Source organism: Emys orbicularis (genome assembly GCF_028017835.1).
Source record: "Emys orbicularis isolate rEmyOrb1 chromosome 19 unlocalized genomic scaffold, rEmyOrb1.hap1 SUPER_19_unloc_2, whole genome shotgun sequence".
Lineage (NCBI taxonomy): Eukaryota > Metazoa > Chordata > Testudines > Emydidae > Emys > Emys orbicularis.
Window position 1 is genome coordinate 36,173 of NW_027045149.1, and position 18,086 is coordinate 54,258.

Below are 18,086 nucleotides of genomic sequence, written 5' to 3' on the forward strand. Positions count from 1 at the left end.
GGTACATTTCTGGGGTGCAAGACGGGGGGCATTTGCTGGTATTTCTCTCTGTATAGTTCATGAGTGGCTTGCACAGCATTCATATAACTTATCTGGGTGTATCTTGCATGCTGGTGGCTGAGTGAGGCTTGCTGCTGTCACTAGTCAAGCATCCTGACAGCCCAGGCTGGCGAGTTAAGGGGACATAGCAGTCCCAGTTCCAGGTTGTACCCTGGGGACCCATCACACTAGGAGACAATGCAAACACGGGAGATGGGGAGTCCCCCATTTCCCCACTGCTGCAAGGCCACACTATGAGTATGGATTGCCATCCCCACCCCGCTTTGAGCAAGGGAAGAAGTGGGGGTGTTTTCTTAAAAGCCATCAATAGAAGTGGCACCAATCTAGGCTGTCACTCCCTACAGATTGCGCAGAACGCCCTATGAGCCGCTCCCTCCTCTGACATCCCAACATTGAACCTGCCCTCGGGCATCTGAAGTAGCCAGGCTGAGATGAGTGGGGCTGGGCGCCCCCCGCAAGCTCCCAGCTCCCCCCCGCAGACATCGCTGGCCACCGGCGTTGTGAAGTGAGCGGGGAGCCCGAGACAGCGGCCGGCCGCCCCGAAGGGTCCCCTGGGCTCATTGTCTCTTCCCGCCTTGGCGGCAGGGCCCGCGGGGGTCCCTGGGCAGCGCGCCAAGCCCCACAGCAGCAGCCCCCGCTCCCTAACCGCGGCCGCAGCACCGCCCGGGCCGGGTTATGGGCCAAGGCCGAGCACCGCCCCGGGGGCCGGGCGAAGCCGGAACCAGCGACCCGCGGAGCGGCCTCTGAGGCTGTTCTCGGCCCGCGGACGTGCCCCGCGAGCCGGGACCCTGTAGGGACCCCGCAGGGACCCCGGCCGAGCGTGGCTCCAGCAACCCGGCCCCGGAGCTCCGCGCGCTGTAGGAGGCGAGCCCGCCGCGCGCCACGCTCTCCCAACGGCTTCTTGCCGCCCGGGGGAATCATGTGACGGGGCTTGTGTGGGGGGCGGGGCAGGAGAGGAGACGGGAGCGGCCAGGGCGGCTTCGCCTGTTTGTAGCGGGGGGAGGGGGAGGGGGAGCAGCCCCGATCCCGCCCAGCCGCTTCCTCAGCCGGCCCCAAGCCCGTGTTTGCCGCCAAGGCCACGCGCGCGCCCACCCCGAGCACGCGCCCCGCTCTCCCAACGGCTTCTTGCCGCCGGGGGTATCACGTGACGGGGCTTGCGTGGTGGGCGGGGCAGGAGAGGAGACGGGACCCTTCGCCTGTTTGTAGCGGGGGGGAGGGGGAGCAGCCCCAAGCCGTGTTTCCCGCCAAGCCCGCGCGCACTCGCCCCGCGCCCCTGCTACGGCTCTGGCTCTTTGGGCCGCCGCTGGGACCCTCGCGCGCCCGAGGCACCGCCCACGGGGCTCCCAATTGGAGGTGGCGTCCGGCCTCTCCCATTGGCTCCGAGGCTCTATTTAAGCAAGAAGGAGGCGGCCCGGGAAGTTGTGGGAGCATCTCAGTGAATCCCTGGCTGGCTGCAGTGTTGTACCTGCCTGCTGAGCCCTGCCTCGGTCCGGTCCCTTCCCTCCCGCCTTGTTTCACATCCTCTGGCTACTGACTCCAGCTCCAGGCTCTATTCCTGACTCCAGCTCTGACTCCCACTTCTGGTTCCTGACCACCCTGGCTCTGCCCATTAGTCCTGGCTGCCTGTGGGCTGTGATAGCTCCCCACCGCCCTGCACTCCTGACCCCAGAGCGAGACTCTCCTGCTCCCTAATCCCATGTCTCATCTACAGCCTGATCCTCCCCCAGAGCCCTGCACCCCTAAACCAGAGGGGTATCCTGCAGCACCCCCTCCCAGCTGGGTGCTCAGCCCCTGCCCACACCCCTGGGGGCTCTGTCCCTGTTCTCAGCCTGGGACATTAGGGAGAGGAAGACCCGGAATGTACAATAAGAGCCCAGAGAACACCTCCTTGGGGGTCAGCTTGACCTAACTGCAGCGCTCAGGGGGACAAGTGGAGATGTAGCGAGGTCTAATTTTTCAGAGAAGATCTGGTCCCACTTACCCCTCCCTTCCTGCCCGGCCCTGATCTTACCCATTAGTCTCCTCTCGGGTGTGGAGCTGGGGACTACCAGTGTAAGTGAGCAGACCCCCAGTGTCAGCCTCAGGGACGTCACTGCCGCTGTGACACGCTTCGACAAGCAGTGGTGAGCAGGGAGCAGAAATCGGATGGCCTAGAGCAGCGTTTCTCAAATGCGGCCACCAGGGCTTTCCTTGCAGCCACAGCCTCCTGGGCAGTGATTTGGGGGAGTGGGAGGGGCAAAGCAGTGGCCCCTCCCCAGGGGCCACAAGCAGTGGTTGGGCCCCACCCTTCTCTGGAGACACAAGCTGGAGGAGCAGGCAGTCGAGCTCCCCACCTTCCTGGGAGTGGTGGGGTTGGGCTTCAGCCCTGGGGTGGCAGGCAGCGGGCTCCAGTTACGGGGTTTCAGAATCTGTCCCCAGGCCCTGTCCCCTGGGAGTGGGGCTTTGGGCTCCGTTCCCTGGCTGTGCGGTGGTGGCCTTGGGCCCTGAGCTCACCCCCTCCCGCAATCACCTCTGGCCCTGCTGCATCCCCCAGTGCCCCATCGCGCCTCCCCCCCCCCCCCGTACCTACCTCCCCATCCAGGGCTTAATTTGTCCATGGGGCTTGCTGGGGCTGAGGAAGTCTGCTGTGAAAAGTGATATTAATAAATATACAAATATCACTTTTCACAGCAGACACTTATAGCTAGCAAGTGTGTGTTTTTTTTTAAAAAAAAAGCAAAACAAGAATGTTCAAAGCACTTTATATTTATTTCTATTCTGTTTTAGTCCAGTAAAGAACAGAGACAACTGTACATTACATTTATTATTGTCTGCCAAAAAAAAAAAAAAAACACACCATATAGATAAATTACAATGATTTGGACATGTATATATATGCATGTTTATTTGTTTTTCCTAAAGTTAATTAAGTATTTTAGGAAAAATTGTCAGAGTGGCCACCAGCAAGAGTTGGTGGCCGCACTCTGGGAAGCCCCTGGCCTAGAGACAGACTGTGCAACAAATGGGGATTCCAGGATAATCCAAAGTATAAGTTTCCTTCTCCACTGATGCACCCTCTGAAATTACAAAGATGTCCCAGCGGTTGGAGAGGGTAGGGAAAAAAGGTGAAAAATGTTGAAGAGCAGTTGGCTCAAATTCAATCCAGTAAAGTCAGAAACAATGACACCAGGAATCCACCAACATTTTAACATCATTAAAAATCCAGGTCTTCAGTCCACATTTCATCAGGATGGTGCAGAGACTTGAGAAACCACTATTCCTGGACATAAAAATCCTACACAATCTAGGTATTCTAGATACTGTGCGTGTTTGCATTTGATATCAAGCACCAGTCTCCGGAGCATAGAGCTTATCAGGACAGTGCACAATTACCTAGAAATTAGGGGTCTCCCTGTCCCAGTACATTTGAATCCTCATAGCTTGTTAATGGAAACTTTGAATATTTTGCCTATAACACAAAACAATACATGGCAGCTAAGAGAGTAAACCTGAATTTATTGAGTTAAAGTGTATGTTATTTCTACATCACACAATTTATATCCAAGGGCAAAGTTATTCCCTCAAATATGCATACACAGCTGAAGTCAATGGGAGTTGTGCTTGTATTAGAATTTAGCTCAGAGATGAAAAGGTAATAAACTAAAATGTTAACCACATTTAATTACAATAAAAACATATCTAGCATGTAATGTATTAAACAATCTGGGAATCTATTAGTGAAATGAAAATCTTGTTCTCATCGTTACATAATTAAATGAACTATGCTTGAATTAAAAGCATTAGCCAAACGTACAAAACAGACTTTTTGCCTTTATCAACTGGACATTCAATGCTATCTTCCTGTCTGTTCACAAGAAAGCTAAAAGGGTGATACAATCACAATGACTGAGCAAGATGGCTCTATCTAAGCCCAATCAAAATTCACACCAATAGAACAAAGCTGTCCAAAGTCCTGAATAAATACTTGATAAGGGACTGCAGAAAGCTCTTATTAGTAACTATGTTCAGAGGTGGCTTTAAGAAAGCACACAGAATTTGGGGGGGAGGGGGGGTTAAGTGAGTTTTAGCCAGGATTTAAAGCAAATCTCCAAGTTAGTGCATTGTGAATACACAGGAATTTATTCAAAGTAACTAATTTTTAATTTTGGCTTACACTTTTTCCCCCCTTCCTCCTAATGAAAATAGTATCAAGTAGACTTTAGACTGGATTAGCTCATCCCTTTTTATTTTTTCTAAATTACAGTACTTCAGGACAGAAAAAAATAGAATGTTTTAATCTTGTTAACAAAATGTTCCCCACACCCTCCATTTCTGTAATGAAAAAATTCTGTTCAACATATTTTTCATTAAGTGAGATATACAGGTCTGCTCCTGGGCTATTATTATATAGTAGTCTCTGTAGGTCTCCCACACTTTGTTAAAGAAAAAGAATCCTTATTTTATTTTCAAACTGAATTAGTGCATGTGAAAGGCACCATGCTAATTGTTTTGGAGACCAAAGCCCTGTTTTTAGTGAGAAATCTGATTTGGCATAGACAGAGGCAATGCAGGCGTCCTTACACTGATCCACCTTCATGCTTTAACTCTGGCCTTGTAACCCCATTTCTGGGAGTAAGAAGAGTTCCACCTCTATAGTCCATTCAAAACAAACCCTGGTCCCATTGAAGTTAAATCAATGGGAATCATTCCATTCAGCAGGCCAGGATTCCACTCTTGGTGTTGTGACGGGTTGGATCACAGAACCCCCCTTGGGAGCTGCCAACTGATGTGCTCTGCTCCTGCTTTCCTGCCCTGACAGCTTATGACTTCAGTGCCCTGCCTGGTTTGAGCCAGACTCGCTAGCCTGCTGCAAACCCAGACCCAGGTCTGAATCACGTCCCCTAACAGCTATAGGCTTACCTGAAAGCAGCTAACAGAAGTGTTCTCATCTTTAACATTCAGATACCCAACTCCCAATGGGGTCTAAACCCAAATAAATCCATTTTACCCTGTATAAAGCTTATACAGGGTAAACTCAAATTGTTCACCCTCTAGAACACTGATAGAGAGAGATTCACAGCTGTTTGCCCACCCAGGTATTAACACATACTCTGGGTTAATTAATAAGTAAAAAGTGATTTTATTAAATACAGAAAGTAGGATTTAAGTGGTTTCATGTAGTAACAGACAGAACAAAGTGAATTACCAAGTAAAATAAAATAAAACATGCCAGTCTATGTCTAATACAGTAAGAAACTGAATACAGATAAGATCCTCACCAGTTCCAGAATGCTTCCTTTTCCAGACTAATCTCCTTTTAGTCTGGGTCCAGCAATCACTCGCACCCCTTGCAGTCACTGTCCTTTGTTCCAGTTTCTTTCAGGTATCTTTGGGGGTGGAGAGGCTCTCTCTTTAGCCAGTTGAAGATAAAATGGAGGGGTCTCCTACGGGCTTAAACAGACTCTCTCTTATAGGTGGAGACCCCCTCCTCTCTCCTATGCAAAGTCCAGCTACAAAATGGAGTTTTGGAGTCACCTGGGCAAGTCACATGTCCTTTCCTGACTGAGTGCCTTACCAGCCAAGCCACATTCCTGGGACAGCCCAGATGTGGATTGGTGTCTCCAAGTTCATTGTTGGCTTAAGTGTTTCTTGCTTGGGCACTTACCGAGAATAGTCTTTTCTCAGGAAGCGGACCAACTGCTTCACTACAGCCTACTTAGAATCAAACAAGTATGCAGCCAATATTCATAACTTTGAATACAAAAATTATACATGCCTACAAATAGGATTAATAGATTCAGTAGATCATAACCTTTACAGAGATATGTTACCTGGCATATGTAGCATACAATACATTCTAGTTATGTTATATATATATATGCGCATGCACATACATAAGCATAACTCCATAAAGCCTTATGGGGGGCACCGACCGTCAGAGGTGTCTCATGTGAGGACTGACCAAGGCTGTTGATAGTCCATATTGCTCAAGATGGTACTGACACCGCCAAAAAGCAATCAGAGAGGAATAACTTTTAGTTATTACTATTGTGGGGTAGCTTTCAACTTTTTATTATTAAAACCAAGCCAAATTTGAAAAAGCACAAGGGGGGGGGGGGGGGGGGAAGCACCACACACACACAAAAACCCCCAAACAAAAAACGATTATTCAAATAGCCACAACTGTGTACATGGGAACCCTTTCTGTTGGAAAATTTTCAACCAGGTCTACTCATGTATTAATTCTCTGAAATTCCAACCTGAACATGCAAACTTTTGCATCTGTTTTGCATTGACAGGGATAAATAGTTAAAATTTTAAACCCTTCTGTCCTCATTTCTTTGTTGAAAATGTGGAAGCATGCAAGATTTCATATTTAGCACAGAACAAATATATGACTGTTAGAAAGTATCCTAATAGCGAAGACAACAGAACTAGGAAAGGCCCCTTTTAAAAATGGAATTGTGTGTGACAAGAATGAAAAAAAAAAAAATCCACTGGTCCAAATTCCTGATTTAATCTATTCTGACCTAGATTAGTTCCAATAAAGCACTGCTACACCAAGGGATGTGGCCAGCCAAATGGGTTTGATTTTAAAGTGGTAATTTGCCATGGAATTTAAGAGTTATCAGTTAATTGGTTTTTAAAAATAAAGAATGAAAATGTTTTTAAAAGGTTGCTTTTTTATATTTGAATCATCCATACTTCCAAAGCATGCTAGCAATCAGATGAATCTGCTGATAATGATCATACATTTCACTAATACTGTAAAATCAGGCTAATCCTCAGTTTGCTAAATTACTTTATCATTTGCACCAAAAAGTTTGTAATTGTTTCTTCCCAGTTCTCAAAGGTTTAACAGAAAAGCAGCAAGGTTTTATATTAGTAAAACTTCATATTTTTTTATGAAACTATACAATAGTGTATTGGTAAACACACAAAGTAATAAAAATGTATTTAAGAAGATACTATGTTCAGGTTGTATAGTTAAAATAAACTATAGCGGGGCTCTATTAGTGACTCACAAAAGTAATTAAATATCAGGTCAGTAATCAGGGAAAGAATGTAAGAAAGCTGAGAAGTTTGTTCTGGAGTGGCAGGTATAGAAGAGAAAAGTTAAGAGGAAAACAAACACTGAAAGATTTAAGAGACAGGTAGATATAGAAGAAAAGGAGAAAATGGAGTAAGAGAGGAAGAACAAAAAAAATCCAAGAAGGTAAGATTAAGTTATGCATACTTTGTATTTTACAGAAAAAAAATTCTGAGCGTGCATGCTGCAAGAGACTTCTTACAATAGAGCACTGGTAGAAATTAATTATAATTGTCTCAATAAACAACACAGTCAAATCTTGAAAGTAGCTGTAGCTTAGATTTGCAAAATTCAGTCATTCCCAAAGGGAATATTAGTTATTGGTGAAGTTTTACTGTATATTTTTATATATTATACACACACCAAAAAATACATTGAGAACATTAAGGTAGCAGAGTCAAGCACTCAGAAAAATTAAGAAGGGTCAAAATTAAGGTTGCCTTAATTTGGTCCCCTTGTGTGTACGTGTGACCGAGTTCACTCACCATTAGGTACCCCCTTGTCGCCTATGGCTTTGCAGCTCTTTCAGTGGGCTAGCACCCCCTGCAGACAGTTGCTCTGTTGCTGTATGAATTTCTCTGCCTAGTAACTCAGCCCTCTGGGATCTTTAGTCCAGCCATTCTGGCATCTCAATGGTCCCAAACTAAGATCGCCAAAACAGCTTTACCAGAAACAAAGACTGTTCTGCCTTCTCTGGGGCTCTTCCTCAGCAGGTCTTCAGCTCAGCCTGCTTGCCCCCTTGCTGGACTGAGCCTTTAAATTGGGTTTGTACACCCCCTTCCTTGGAGCCAGTAGGGCAGACCAATCCCACCATCTAATCTGAATTCTGGCTCTGAACTGCTAAATTTGCTCCTTTACCCTTACCCAGGGAAAACTGCAGCAACTTCCCACCTCCCTTAAGTTCCCCTCTGGGTCTCCCAGCCATTTCCTGGTTAGTCAAGGTCTCTCCCAGGCCTCCTTACCCAGACAGCTTTTCTTCCTTCCTCACTCTCTTCCCTGCAGCTTCCTTTCCTACTCTGAGTTTTTCCCCATGGTGACTCAGGGCCCTGCAGTCTCTACCAGCACAGCAGTCTCTACAGCAATCAACTGATTCTTCTCAGGTGGGGCCCATCCTGTAATTAGTGGTGGCTCAGCTCCAGGCTCTTCAGCCCCAGGGTCAAGCCAACCTGTTAGTCTACATTATGATATAGTCTGTAATTATATGACCACATACTTTTTTTCTTTAGTGCACAGAATGCACGGTGCTCACTTAATGAACAGCTATTCAGTATTTTGTTTTCTTTTCATTGTTCAGTGTGTGGCCCCAGGTCTTATTTACTGCACATTATTCAAATCCTATACTGCAGACATGGGCTTTTCTAAGGAACTCATCTCTATCGTACTTGAGGACATCACAAACATTACTTCATTGTATTTACAGCGCCCCCATGAGATAAGTGGGTATTGTTATCCCTGTTTTACAGATACGGAACTTAGGCACAGACAGGTTAAGGTTAAACATCCACCAATTTTGGGTGCCCAATTTGAGACACCTAGAATCTGATTTTTCTAAGTACTTAGCATTCTACATACTGCCCCTCAAAATACAGCTCTTATTGACTTCAGTTGCAGCTCTGCTGTTTAAGAACTTGTACAAATCAGACCCCAGGACATAGGCGCTGACTCCGTGGGTGCTCCAACCCTGGAGCATCTACAGAAAAAAAAAAGCCAGCTCCCCTGCTGCCCACTGATCAGCACCTCCTCGTCCCTCCCAGTGCCTCCCACCCACCGCAATCAGCTGTTCTGTGGTGTGCAGGAGATGCTGGGGGGGAGGGGGGAGAGGAGCAGGGCCAGGGTGCACTCGGGGGAGAGGCGGAACTGGGTGGGAAGAGGTGAGGTGGAGTGGGAGTGGGAAGAGCCAGGGCAAGGATGGGTGGCTTGGGGGAAAGGGTGGAGTGGCGGGTGGGGCCTGGCGCAAAGTGGAGGTTGAGCACCCCGGGGGTGAGGAGGAAGCTGGTGCCTGTGCCCCAGTATCTAAAGTTAGGCACCCAGAAGATGAGGAAACAACTGGAAAACTTGGTTTAAGCTATTTCCCTAGTATTACACAGGAACTCTGTGGCAAAGACAGGGATAGAATCCAATCCTCGAAGGAGGCATTTGACTGCCTTAACCTTAAGAATATCCTGTCTTTTCCTAAAATCCCTCACGTCATTCATTATACATCTTCCAGCTTCTGCAACAAAAGAAGAAGGGGTCCTACAGACAACATCCTCCTTCAGTACACAACCCTTGTTCATCCCCAGAGCACTGTGGGGAAAAATAGTATGTGATGGTTTAACTAAAGACAATAGCATAATGCATATGCCCCAGAGGGCCAAATTGGAGCTTGCATAGGCAACCTCAATTCTGGCATTTCCTGGCTTTTGAGTGCTTGACTTTGCAACCTTAACAATGTTCTGTTAATGTCATTTGTGTGTGTGTGTGTGTGTGTGTACGCGCGCGTGTGCTATTTCCTAGGTTTTTTTAAAGCCTAACTGAAAATACAGAAGCTTCTTTACGTAGCATCATATTTACACCCACATGATTCATCAGTAGGGTTGAAACTTTTCAAACCAACACAAGACCTCTGTCACTTGCGTTAATGTGGTAACTGATACCCTCTATGTGGATGGGACACTTTGCCAGTGGGTTCACAGATATTCATTAACAGCAGAGGAATGGTGAGAATCTTGGGTTCAATTCCAGGCTCCAGAGGGCAGTGTGCTCTAGTGAACACAAAGACTCTTTTGCTCCTTTCCCCTAAGCTTGACCCCTTCTGCCTCATCCCCTTCAACTGGTCCCTGTACCAGTCCTGTGTCTACTCCACCACTAGCTCCTCAACCCAGTTCCATTCCCCTCATCTAGCCAGCATGTCTCCTCCCCCAGATTCCCCATCTCAGTCTTCTTTCCCAACCTTCTGATCTGTATCTCTCCCCACATCCCAGATTCTAGTCACCATCTCCCACCCCATGTTCCTGTCCCACTGACTCCCAGTCTCAGGCTCCCACCCCAGGCTTCTCATCCAATCTTAGTGCACTGGGCTCCCCTTGACTTCTTGTCCCCGGTTTCTTTGACCGACAGGTCCCAGTCCCGCCCCTCCCCTCCCCCAACTCCTTGTCAGATTCTCTGCCCCCATCCCCACCCCCATAGTTCCCAGTCTCCTGCTTGCAGTACCTGGTTCCACTCTGCTCAAAGTTGCTTGGAACAGCCATTACAGGGAAAGCCTGGCTTTGCCCCTGTAGCCCTATGCTGGAGCATACGGAGTTGCTCTGTGGCGATGGTGCGTACACAGCGCAGTCACACACAGGAGCTCTAAGGGGATGACCATTTGTCACTTGTTCTCTGGGGACAATGCATGCAGTCTGGTCAGCACTCGGAGCTATGAGAGGCTTGAACATGCTCAGCGAGGACAGAATCTTCAGAGCTTTTAGCTGTTAAGCTCTAGCAAGTATCTACTGAACCTGTGTGAACTCGGATTTTTCAAGACTTATAAACTTGAAATTTGGGTGAATTTTCACAGGGATAGCAAAAAGCACATCCCTACCGTAAAGCTTTCCAAAACATTCCTGTTATTAAACATTGAAAAACAAATATTTCCATCATCCTTGTCCTTTGAAACGGCTGAGCGCATTTTGGCTGAAGTTTTTCCACAACAATTCAGCCTGATGCAAACACCCAGCAAGGTCTAAATCATTAAAGTTTGGTAAAAGTTTATGCAACTGAAAACAGGGTCATCTAATAGTAAGCGTCAGGCAACCTTAATAGATGGTGCTACCACCTCCACTTATAAGCAGTCTTTGAAGAAATGTTTGTCAGTATATTTTCCGTGGACTAATGTACTATTTTACTATGATACTTATAAGATCCGTAATATTATTTAATAATATTTATACTGTTATCTTGGAATCCAAAATGAATGTGCAGATGTGTTAGCTAGTTAGAAGCTCACGAATTGCTGAATATGCCTTAAAAAGGTGAGGTTTAGACACTTATTCTGATTGTAAGCTAAATTCTTCTGCACAGACTCAATTTCCCTTTGTCCCGGAAAAAAAAAAAGATTTAAAGCACAATAGAATTTATCTGCCTCAAATCAATAAAAAGCATTAAAAAGATGTAAAGGAAGTATAGTTAACCAATTTAAGTATTATTGGAAGTCTTGTAGGACTGCAGATGTGCTGAATATGAAATTTATTATCTGAAAGGACTTTGAAAGGTTTTGAGGAATTACTAGAATGCTTTCAAATGATGTGCAGCCACTAATGAAAAGTATTCAGGTGCTTTACCCAGTTTGAAAGGGAGTGCTTTTTCATAGCATTAGTTTTATAATGAGTCTTTTCAGGCAAATTTCAAAGGGTGTATGGTTCACATATTTAAAGTTGAATTCATTCCTAATTTAGTATTTGACAAAGCTAATGCCTAATTGTTTTTAAAGAGCCTATAGAGGGAAAATATTTTTCCTTATTCAAACATTGAAGTACAAACCATTTTTGTTTTGTTTTCATGTGTAGTGTTGAATTTGACAGCATGGTGGATTAGGGAAAAGCAGCATGTGTGTGCTAATGTAATCTTAATTGTTATAGTCACACATTTCCTTGATATCCATTTGTACAGAATGTTAATATTCTCTAAAAAGATTGACTGTTGGTATTCTGCTGCTAGAAGAGGATTTCTTCTAATACAGCACCTTTCATATTCCACGTATCTTAAAGAATTACAAACTCATGAGTCAATACTGGCAGTGTGGTGACTCGGGAGCCAAGTCAAGCAGCTGTCTATACATCCTTCAATAGCACCACACAACACTGCACATCACTTGTTTTATATAAGACAAGTAATGCTGGTCAGGATGCCCCCCTCTTTTTGGAGAGTGCTGTAAATCTTGAATTTCCCCTTGACAGTTCCCAGTGGCCTACAGAAGGACGTCAGTTTAACAATGCAAGAGTAATACGATATTATATTTAAAGTACGTCAATCACTATTGCAGCGGTTCTCAAACTGTGGGTCGGGACCCCAAAGTGAGTCACGATCCCCTTTTAATAGGGTCGCCAGGGCTGGCTTAGGCTTGCTGGGGCCCAGGGACAAAGCCCGAGCCCCACTGCCCGGGACTGAAGCCCGAGGACTTCAGCCCTGGGCGGTGGGGATAGGGTGACTAGGTATCCGGTTTTTGACCGGACTACCCTGTCAAAAAGGGATCCACGCGGCTCCTGTCAGCACCGCTGACCGGGTCATTGACAGTCCGGTTGGCAGCGCCGCACACGGGGCTGGCAGGCTCCCTGCTAGCCTCCATGCCGTGCGGCTCCCAGGAAGAAGCCGGCATGTCCCCCCTTCGGCTCCTACGCGTAGGGGCAGCCAGGGGGCTCCACACACTGCTCCGTGCCAAGTGCCGCCCCCACAGCTCCCATTGGCTAAGAACCATGGCCAATGGGAGCTGCGGGGGTGGTGCCTACAGATGGGGCAGTGTGCAGAGTGGCTTGGCTGTGCCTCCATGTAGGAGCAGGAGGCGAGACATGCCGTTGCTTCTGGGAGTTGCTTCAGGTAAGTAGACCCAGAGCGCGCATGCCTGACGCCCTCCCAGACCCCAAATCCCTGTCCCAGCCCTGAACCCCCTCCCACCACCTGAACCTCTCGATCCCAGCCTGGAGCACCCTCCTGCACCCCAAATCCCTCATCCCCAGCCCCACCCCATAACCCGCACCCCTAGCCGGAAGCCTCATCCCCCCGTGCCCCAACCACCCTGCCCCAGCCCTGATCCCCCTCCTGCCCTCCGACTCCCTTGGTCCCAGCCCAGAGCACTCTCTTACATCCCCAGACCCACCCCAGAATCTGCACCCCCAGCCAGAGCTCTCACACCTATCTGCACCCCAACCCCCTGCTCCAGCCCGGAGCCCCCTCCTGCACTCCAAACCCCTCAGCCCTAGCCCGGAGCCCCCTCCTGCACCTCAAATCCCTCATCCCCAGCCCCACCCCAGAGCCCACACCCCCAGGCAGAGCCCTCACCCCCTCTCGCATCCCAACCCACTGCCTCAGCCTGGAGCCTCCTCCTTCACTCTGAACTCCTCACTTCTGGCCCCACCCCAGAGCCCACACTCTCATCCAGAGCCCTCACCCCCTCCTGCACCCCAGCCCCCAGAGCCAGTTCGGTGAAAATGAGTGAGTGAGGGAGGGAGGGTGGGAAGAGTGAGCGACAGAGAGGGGGGCATGGAGTGAGCAGGGGCGGGGCCTCGGAGAAGGGGTGGGGCAAGGGTGTTTAGTTGTGTCTGAGTAGAAAGTTGGCATCCCTAGGTGGGACTCAGGTTACAAGCCCCCTGCCTGGGGCTGAAGCCCTTGAGCTTCAGCTTTGCCCTCTGCACCCAGTGTGGTGGGGCTTTGGCTTTGCCCCCCCCCCCCCTGCCACGACCCTCCACACACACGGGGCAGCGGGGCTTGGGCAGGCTCAGGCTTCGGTCCCGGCTCCTGGGGTCATGTAGTAATTTTTGTTGTCAGAAAGGGTTCGCGGTGCAATGAGGTTTGAGAACCCCTGCTCTATTGCATAGGTTTTCAGAGCCAACATTTAAATGAAGATAATATGAATCTACCAGATTCTCAGCTGGTGTAACTCAGCCTAGTTCTAGTGAGTTCAGTAGAGCTACAATGATCTGCACCTGCTGAGATATGTTAAAAAAATGTATCGACACCAAGCATGGCAGTAGTTAGCATTTTGGATGTTTATGCTGTTCTACCAGGAAAGTGGAGATGGAATGAAGGTATTTTTTTTTCCTTTTTACTGTCAAAAACCTAGGCTAAGTTACTGGTGCATCAATCTTTAAAATCCACTCACACAGAAGTGCTTCATTGGTTGACTCTGAGTGTGTGATAGAAAAAGTGTACAATAAAATAAGAACACTGTATAGTCTCACCACTGGAGCTCACATTATACTTGCCACCCTACACCATATATACAAACTGCATCAGCCCTTGCTTTAAATGTACATTTGCAATTCTAGAAGGGAACCCTGGCAAAGACCCACCAAGAATATTCATCACTGAGGTAATGGGGGGAAAACCCCCAGAAAATTTGTATGGTCAAGAAAGAAATAAGTGCCTCACAATTTAATCCAATCTTGAGTTGCTTCTGCCAACAGGGTTTTTTTCTTCTCACATATCTGAAGATGTTTAAGATGCAGGAGTGGGTAGGTAGAATCAGCAATGTATAAGTTGGCAAACTACCCATAACATGTTATACTGCAGGAAGTGGTTACAATACTGAGAAAAGACAAATCAAAATGGGCAGCTGGTAATTCTATTCAGCCCTGGACAAGGCAAAAATTGATTTACTCCTGATCTTGCAGTTGGGCTATTCTGCTGTTACCTGATTTTTGCTATCATCATCTGTAACCGGCAGTCCTCAGAAATCAAAAGTAAGGAGAAGTACCATAAAGAAATACCTCTCGACACTGCTCTTTTTTCACACAAGAATCATTGTGTTTAATGTCTTATATAGCTCCTGTGATGAAAGCACCTAGTGACTGTTCTATTAAAAGCAGATCATGTACATCCTTTATAAAATTGCTAGGCCAGAAGTGCCTAACAGAAAAAAAACCCATCATAGCCAAAACTAAACAACTTTCAGTCAGAAACCCATCTGAAAAGAATAGGCTTTCAGTGGGAGTGGAAGTTCACTGAATTCGGGCTCTGACTTAGGCTACATCTTCACTGGGAGGGGGATCGATTTAAGATACGGAAATTCAGCTACGCAAATAGCGTAGCTGAATTCGACGTATCCGAGCCGACTTACCCCGCTATGAGGACGGCGGCAAATAGACCGCCGCGGCTCCCCCGTCGACGGCGCTTACTCCTACCTGCGCTGGTGAAGTACAAGCGTTGATTCGGGGATCGATTGTCGCGTCCCGACGAGACGCGATAATTCGATCCCCGAGAGATCGATTTCTACCCACTGATTCAGGCAGGTAGTGAAGACGTAGCCTTATTGAACAAGTTTCAAAGACTTAAGACCGTTATATGACAACCCTGCAACCTGAAGTCCCTAAGGCAGAGACCCCACAGCAGAACTCTGCATTGCCACAGAAAATCTACCACTAAAGTTCTGCGCAATGGAGTAAGTAACAGAGCTCTCACAAACGGTGTTTCTATAGACAGAGCTCTTGGGCAGCATTCTTCCTGTTTGTCGTTCTACACATCTGTTACCTTTTGATCCTGCTCACTTGCAGAGTGCTGATCCTCCAGAAAAACTTTCTCCATGGTGGACCAGCTCCTGCCAGATCTGCTGACACTAAGGGTTTCTTTCCTCCAGTCTAGTTCTCCACCGGCTGGATCCTTCTGCCAGGTCTACCTCTAGGATACCAGCCTGGGTTTGGCCCTCCCCAATGCCTGCCACCTCCTCCTCTACTGGCACCCTCTCCATTAAAGGCCAGTCACAGGAGACAACCTCTTGCAGCTCTAAGGAAGTCACCTGACTCCTTTGTAGGTGGGTCCAATAACTGACCCAAGCCATCTGATCCCCCAACTAATTAGGATCAGCTGGGTAGAAATGAGAGTGGCTGATCCATCACAGGTGAGGCTCAGCCCAACTCCCCGTACAGTGCCAGCCAACCTGCGACAACATCCCTTAACCCGAGCTCTAGCTTAATGTACCATACATTCCTTTCAAAAGTCTTCACTAACCATTACACAAGCAATACATAAAAATCAGCTATATAAATACAACAGAACATTTTCACTATAGAACATGAGGGCTAAGTTAAAAAGTTGGACAGGCAGTATAAATCAGGCAAGCTATTATAAAGTGAGTAACAATGGATTATATGGCAGTAGGGAACGTGTTGGATTCATTAATTGCTCATTACCAGATAAAAACAAACAAGCAAACACTGACGTAATAAGTGGTTTTGTGTTTGGTTTTGGGGAGGGGAAGCTAGGGGGAATCCACTAAAAGATACCTTTATTCTTAAGATACTTTTTCAACAAAAGGGATTTTTATTTTGAGATGCTGGGGCAGGGGGGTTGTTTGAGAATTATCTACTGTAAGTACCTCATGAAAAAAACAACACTTTTTATCCCAATTGCTCCAGCATATTCCTGGAGCAACTCTAGTCTTCCATCTCCTAAAAACATGGAAGTCAAGGGAGTTACTCTAGATTTGCACCAGATGGAGTTCGAGATTGAAATGTTTATGTAAATCACATCTTTTAAAAACCAAACTCACTATAAAGTAACCTCTCACATAAACATGACACCAATGACAATTCATGGACTTTTTTCATGACATAGCAATGCTAGGCTGCCAGAAGATAGGGTGAGATATGAATCTACTGAACACACCAAAAATTGCCAAATGAATTCCCTCTCAATAAGCAAAAAAACCCAAGCTATGCAGATGTGCATTACATTATATTTATATTAAAATTCCTAAATCCTTTTAGATAGGCTAAATAACCAAAAAGCAGAACACAGTGCTAACTGCAGAGGTTGGTAATGCCATGAAAGAATTCATAACAAGTTATTTGCTTTATAAAGACTAAAAAAATTTCAAATAATTCAAATACAATTTGATAGTATATCACATTGATTTTTATGTTTTAAGAAACAATCATTACATTATCATCTGCAGTCTAAGCAGTGGAGCCTAACCTCCTAATTAGGATGAAAAACTTACCAGTTACAACCCCAGTAAGTCACAGTAAATCAATATTTTTAATAAGGATTAATTTTTAAAAACTCTACAAGGTTGTATTGGAAGCTATGCTGGCATGTCTATTGATTAACATTTGGTATTACATCTCATAAAGCGCCCATTATATAAAGCATCAATCTAAGTGTAGTGTTTCCCTCTTCTTGAATATTATTGAATTATTTTTTGTATTTCACATTAAAGAGAGTCAAATAAAAGGGAATAGAGTACTAAAAGAATACAGCTATACAGGAAGTGTATGTTCTACGTTAACTCACTACAGAGTAATATAATGAATATTTCAGATTGTGCTTGACTCAAAATACATGATTAAAAATGCTGTAGAGCTTTTTTACTTACTATTTTCTTCCATGTCAGCATAAAATGTCTCAAATCTCATGATTTGTGGATGTGACAAAGTTTTAGTTGCTGTCATGCAGGGGATCAGTCATTTCACCATGACAATAAATAATCAACATTTTAGCTACAGACAGATTGCACTGTAATGTGGGAAAGAAGGATTTCTACAATAAAAAGAAAAGGGGGATCATCCACTTGCAATTTGGGGTTGTATTAATTTAAAAAAAGGAATGTATATTACACTAAAATACTAAGAAGTTGTTAATAAAGCAGCTTCCAAGACATGCCTAGAACTCATGAATATGCATTTCTGTCATCCAAAACTATTCAGTGTATCTGATAAGAGATTTCCCTTGTTGCTTCTGATTCCCCTGCCCTCTATTGGAAGGTTTTTCAGGTAAACAGCCAATTTACCATGTATGAGAGTGAGAGATGTTTTATGTCATTTCATGGGGGAAAATGCTTTAAGAATCATAACCAGGTACCACTGAAAAATAAATCTAAATTCAAGAGCAACCTAGCTGGAAATTTACAGACGCACACAAATCTATGAATTGATGCTAGGTGGCAGTACTGTGCAATTAAAACAAAAAAATTCTCCTCTCTGACTCATTCCAGGCACTTTTCAAAACAAGCATCTTGTACATTCCAAGTAATGATTTAAACAACATACAGTCAGATATCATATTTTCTTTAATTTGAAACTTTTGAGAACTATATTACTTAAATAGATGTTTCAGAATTAGATTCCCTGCATGCAAAATAGTGCAAGGAGCAGTGGGAAAAGGTACATGTTCAGCTCAATACCTAGGGCCTCTTTCCCTACGTACTACAGGAGGAAAAAACACCACTGAGGTTAGAGAGAGGAGTGTCTGCGTGAGTCCTACAAGATCATGGGTCCTTATTCTTCTC